The sequence below is a fragment of the Thalassophryne amazonica genome, chromosome 6, assembly GCF_902500255.1.
Source record: "Thalassophryne amazonica chromosome 6, fThaAma1.1, whole genome shotgun sequence".
Classification (NCBI taxonomy): Eukaryota; Metazoa; Chordata; class Actinopteri; order Batrachoidiformes; family Batrachoididae; genus Thalassophryne; species Thalassophryne amazonica.
Genome location: NC_047108.1, coordinates 70777241 through 70784008, shown reverse-complemented (window position 1 = coordinate 70784008; position 6768 = coordinate 70777241).

The following is a 6768-nucleotide window of genomic DNA, read 5'->3' as shown; positions in this document are numbered from 1 at the left end:
TGCTCAACAATGAGTGATCAGCATCTACCATTAGGAGACAAGATAAAAGCTCAGGATTAAAGATGAGTCATCAGGTTCCACAATAAGGATCACAGTGTTATGGTTAGAGGTCCGGACTGGTCAGGTGATGGACTCAAATACTGGGAGCAATGACAAGAACAGGTGTGAACGAAAGGAGATTTATTTACAATTATGAGTGAAAGGAATAATAATACTGAAGCTGGTAATGGTGCCTGCAGAGCCGAGACAGGGCCCGCTTGGAGCAGTGGAAAGCTGGAAGCTGCAGTGCAAATGGAACCAGGTTTGGGAGTTAGAGAGTGGATTGAAATCCAGGACAGGAAACGGAGCCAGGTGGCTGCACAGAGCTGAGGATGGAGGAACGTTCTGAGGAGAACAAAGGTATGTAAATACACTTGTAACACTGGAAGCCTTTAACAACAGAATGTTCAGAGTTTGCACGGAGGCTTAATGCAGGAATGTTCACAGTTCAGGAATTGTTCAGAGGTCAGACGTCAGCAATGCAATTAAGCAGCAGTGCATCTTATGATGCAGTTCAATTTAGCTGGAGCTTGCTGGAACTTGGCTTCAGAAATGACTTGGAAGTTCTGAGGAGTTCTGCATACAGTTCTTGGGAATAAACAGACGAAATCACTGACAGGAGCTGAATGAGAGGCGGAATCTCACGATCTCAGAGACGGCAGGAGCTTAGCTGACTGGAGCAGAGCGACATGCTCTGAGGCTGACTGCAGATGAACAGCGGCACAGCTGTGAGTTCCAAAAGTGATGTAGTAGTTGAAGGTAGTGGCATGGAAGCCAGGAGACGCTGCAGCATGGAAGCTGAGCAGGAAGGCGTCTGGGAACACCAAAGATCAGAGTACTCTATTGCGGAAACTAGAGCAACCAGGTTACCTTTGAGAGAAGCTGCGGGAAGCTCAGAATTCACGCTGAGGATGTCTCAGGGAAAGCTCTCAGAAGACACAGCTCAAGGTCAAGGTAGCTCATGGAACCATTGGTAGAATCTGGCAGGTGTCAAGGTAGATTCTGGCCAAGACTGAACTCAAAGCCGGGGTTTAAGTAGCCCACTCATAATCAGGAGCTCATGAATTACAGGTGCAAGGAGTTGATGAATCTCAGGTGTTCCTCGGCTCTGCAGCACGCCACCTGGAGGGAAAACAGACAAACAACACACAAAAGGACAGACAGGGGGAGGACAATGGCAGACAAAGGCAGCCCATGACACACAGATCAACAATCAAAAATGAATGATGAGAACCTACATCAAGAAATCAGAAACACAGGTGATCAATCAGGATCAAAGGCCAGTGATTAGGCTCTACAAATATTGGAGAAGAATCTGAAGGAATAACAATCTCACAATGAAAAACAAAAGAAAGACATTATATATATGTATATAGAGAGAGAGAGAAAGAGAGAGATGAAATGGACATGGTTTCTGTCAACATGTCTGGAAACCATAATGTACAATGTTTGCATGTTTGTTTAGAACAGTCTCACTTCAAAAAAGAGTGATAATTAACAAACTAGATGAGTGAGAAGAGCTTCCAAAACACAGATGACAACAAGGAGGCACAGGGTTCTGTGGAGGGGATTGAAGAAAATGGGCCAACTGAGCACAGGGCAAAGTTTGACTGTTCCTTCACCAGATACACCTTTAGGGCAGTGGCACAAAGCGGCCTGTCACCTGCCATAAAACAGCACACAGTGCATCGCATGTGCTGTTCTGAGCCATCAACTGATGCAGCTGTCATTTTCACACCCACGTCATTTCCACCAATAAAACACGGAGTGTAATTTACTTTTAAAAAAGCATTGTCACAATTTGCACACAGAAATTCAAAGTGAATTTAACAGGGTATTTTCTTTTTTTTTTCAGTAAATGTTACTCACTTCTCGTTAGTAAATTCAACTTCAAATCTTTGCCAGTTGTAATAAGGTGTTTATATGGTGTCATACTATGTTGACACACACAGTCAAAGTGCTCTACAGTGATGCTTCACATCCACAGGAGCTTTTTTCCTCCTTAAATAAAAGTGGACACAAGAAAACCACTAACCCTTCAATAAATGGGCAACTCATTGCTACCAAGTGAGCCACAGTCAGTACAAGCCACGGAGGATTTGAAAACATAAAGTGCAAAACTCTCTGAGCAAAACTGCAGTTTCTTTTAACAAATACACAATGTGAATGTAACTCACATGCACGTTGCACATGCACAAAATGAGACCTAAAACATGCACACATTATTAATGCATACTTTGTGATTCATGAAAACAATTTAGATGGCAAAATGTTCACACGTACGTAAACGAACATTTGGAAATTTCAAATGTGAACAACAGCGTTACACATAAAATGATGCCATGTGTGAGCGTTAGAAAGGCTCTCAATGTTTGTTGTATTACGTGCCTCAATAGTCCACCTTAAGAGCAGAGGTGCAATGTTTACCTGTGCCACCTTAAGAGAGCAACAGTTGCATTGTGGGAAAACACCAGCCAGAGAAGATAAACCGCAAATTGTTGAATGTAAGTGTATTATTCAGTTTAATAATGTGTATGTCATTCTCACGGAGAGTCTGTGGTCCGTTTAGAAAAGAATATAACGTACACTCGTGAGTATTGTTAGTACGGTGTGCTTGATTGACAGGTCAGTTGCGGAAAACCCTTTGATGTGTAATTAAGCTTGTTAAGGCCGATTAAGGTGGTGGAGATCACTTTTCCCGCCATGATTTATTGTTTACATCATTATGTAGTTTGTAAGGATGCCAATATGGTTGATTGGGGTTTATTGTTCAGCTATTGCACTAGTTTAGATTGAGTTCTGATTATGTTAACCTCACTCACACACTCATCTTCAATCGCTTAGTCCAATTAAGGGTGGGGGCTGGAGCCTATCCCAGCAGTCATAGAGCGCAAGGCAGGGTACACCCAGGACAGGATGCCAGTGTGACACAGGGCCACATATAGGCAAACAAACACAGTCGCACCCACTCACATACCTACGGACAATTTAAAGATTCCAATCCACCTAACCTGTGTAGTATAAATGCAACAGCATTGCATGCTATATTACTGCAGTTATGGAATCTGTTATATTCATTATTATTTTCTGTTTGTGTTCCTTAGAACCACACACACCCCCACATGCACTCTCCTCCCCTGATACCCTTTTATGCCTGTAACTAACCTGTGCCTGCAACTGTTCAATAAACTGCCTTAAAGCTTATTACCATCACGAGCCAACCCTATACAGTCCTTTAAATCTAGTCTCCATAACATTTATGGTCCTTTGAGCTGGATAGCTCCCTTTACCCCTGGACAACATGGAGTATGAAGAGCAGTATTACGGAGCACGGCCTAAGCATCTGACACGCCCTCCAGCCCACCTCGATGACTATGAGGTCAACTACACTGGGCACAGGCAGTGAGACAGGCATGGGCAAGAGGAAGTGCAGTCATCTCATGAAGAGGGAGTGACCACGATGATGACCCTGATTCCCCTTACTACCGTTATATCAACCACTGCCGGAGGGATGCTGCGCCAGATGAGGCGGACCTGTACTACCAAGAGCGGCAGACGTACAGTGCGGAAACCCAGCTAGCCCAACTACGGTGCAGAGAGAAGGAACCGAGGGAAAGGATATGAGATCCACTCACACTGCCCCACCCAAGCAGAGAATGCACCTTCTACACCTCAGCATCCTCAGTTCCTATATCAACCTGTGGCTCCTCCTTTTGCCCTCACATTTAAATCTTAGGCCACTGCTTATGCAGCCAGACAGCCTCCAAACTTCCACCAGCCTGCATACTCACAGCCTCTACACCACCGAGTGCCATTGTATGCAGCAGCCTATATACCACAGCACCCTGCCACCTTTCCACTTTCCACCTAACAAGTTCCATGGATGCCGAGTCAGGATCAGCATACCCCTGTTCCATTGTACTATAACTCAGCACCAGCCACTGAAAAGGTATACAGGGGTCCAGGCCCAACCATCTCTAATGCTGCATTTACACATAGGCAAGACGCGTTACAAATGTCATATTTGCATCATTCTTGGCACATTCCTGACATTCTTAACGTGACTTAATAGGTTTCTTAATAGTGTGTGTTGGTGCGTGATATTCGTGGAGCATGTTTCTTCCACGAATGTCACACACTACCCTCATTTCGCCTCGTCGTGGAGGTCACAACTGAGCGTGTTGATCCGTCTTGATTAGCGGTGATCCTTAATAGAGCGTGACAGCATTCTTCTCTGATGTGCGCACAATTAAACCCTGCTGCACCGCATTCAGTTTCATTGCTGCAGCATGCTGAAAAAGGACAATGAGGCCAAGTCAGCTAAAAGTTTCGTTTCAGTGCTCCTCAGTGCGCTCCTGCAGGTGTTCCACCTGCTGCATGTACCTGTTTGGGAAAACGAGCGAGACAAGAGCCGCGTGGAGCCACACACGTGGCTCTCTCCATCTCCTCCTCCTTTCTGCGGCACTCCATGGCACAGAGCCCTTTAGTTTTATGTAAACATGAGGCCTGCTCTTTTTAAACACTGAACTTTAAACACTGACCTTTATAGATTTATAGCAATCTATAAATAAATACAATTACAGGTATAAAACAAATAAAGCTTACTGATCTCAAGTCAGTAACATCACACATACTAAAGTGCAAAAAAGCAAATATGTGCTTTAAAACCTATTGGACATTTTTTAAATATAACAAACTCCCAATATATACAAAAAGTGTTGTAAGTTCTAAGAGGAAAAAAAAACATTTTGAACATGAATTCACTAAGTAGCAGCAGTGCACACTGCACAACATACTAAAGTGCAAAATGATGACTATGGCACCATCAACCAGAAAAGATTATTTAGTATAGTTCTCAGAAGTTCACAGATTTTTTGCAAGGAAAACAAGCATGTCAACTTTTTCTGGTTTTAAAGATGTCACTATATTACCTCCAGAACTAAAAAGACGCTCTGAAGGAGCACTTGTGGCAGGGATGCACAGATACTTGCGAGCCAAACTGCACAGTTGAGGAAAATTGATTTTGTGCACCTTCCACCAGGCCAAGGGGTCATCTTCTCCATCAGTGGGAGGGGATATGAGGTAACTGTTTAACTCTGCCTCAGCAAGGTCTTCAGGTTGGATGGAAGAAAGAGAGGTCACACCAGTCTTGAAGAAGCTGCCAAGAGACTTCTTCACCTTTTCGCCAGAGGGCTTTGCACTTTGAGCTGTTGGAGTTGTTTCAGTGCGAGACCTCTTCTCCTGCAAGATGAAAGATAGAGAGAAAAAAAAACAAACAGCAATCAGTACTGAAATAAGATTATACTTACATAGGAAGTATTTGCAATATAATACTGACCTGGTGATGTGCAAGCCTTGCTGATTGGAGCATTTCAGTCTTGAGTCTGGTCTTAATTGTAGGAATGTTGTCTGCGGAGATATAATTGGTTTTAAACCTGGGGTCTAAGCAGGATGCAACATCCAAAGCTCCTGGGTGCTGGGGTCTTTATACTTGTCATTGAGGTATGCCAGGACCTTGGTTTTGATTGATCTAGTCAGTCAGTGTCCTCTTGGTTTTCAGCTAGAACTGATGTGGCCAAAAGGTGTAGAACTGATTTGAGGTAGGAGACACTGACATACTCCTCTCCAGAGAGGGCATCAGTAAAGTCCAGTAAGGGATGCAGTACCTTGTGAATAGACTCCAACACATCTATATCTTGCCGTGTTGGGATGAGGGAGCGTGCATTTCTATCATCTGACAAAACCTGTGTAATGGCTTTAAGCTGTTCTAGGACCCTGGAAATCATCATTTCTTTGGATCCCCATCTTGTGGGGCACTCCGTGATGAGGCTGTGTTCAGGAAGTTTGAGTTCCCTCTGTGCCTCAGTCAATGCTGCTTTTTTCTTCCAACTGTGGGAGAAGTGCCCCACCAACTTCTTGCACAGCCCTAGTGCTCTGGAAACTTTCTTCTTTGATAGCATGTCCTATAAAATAATATGAAATACTGTGAATAATACTATCAGTTATCAAGTTGTTCACCAATGAATATGGCTTTATACACCCTGAAGAAAACCATACACCCTGAGGCCGAATATGATAACGATTTTATCATATACCTATAAACGATCGTTTTCTGAAGGGTGTAAAAAGCCTTTTCATATCCCTATACATGATACGCCAACGTGATTGGAGCCATACAGCTTCACCTCTTGTTCCACGTATGTATTTCCCACCGGTGTCACGTATGTTCAGTAATGCTTCAGCTGAACTGTGCCGTTTATTTTTTTTCTCGCTTGTAATCGTTCGAGTACATTTGTTAATGAAGCTGCTGTAAATGAAGAAAATCATCAAAATGTCGACATAAATTGCGAAGGTGTTTTGCTTCTTTCATCATCCATCCACCTCAAATTCCAAGCACTGTTTTCTAAGCAAGGCGGAAAGAATTGGACGTGACACCTGATTGACTATGACACTCGGGTGGTATGAAAAATATTACCTGTCCGTGAAAAGGGTCTATCACTCTGCTATATCGCACACACATCATGATAGTAATTTACTTTCCGATGGCAAGATGTAAACGGTGTCCAAAACATTGCAGTCTTGTCCATCCATTTATCTCTGCTGCCATCACCATATTTGAGGCATTATCCGTCGTAATGCAGATGTGATTTTCTTCGTGTAGATTCCAACTGGCAAGCCCCTCCCTTAAACCGGCTGCAATGTTTTCTCCCGTGTGGTCATCCGGGAAGT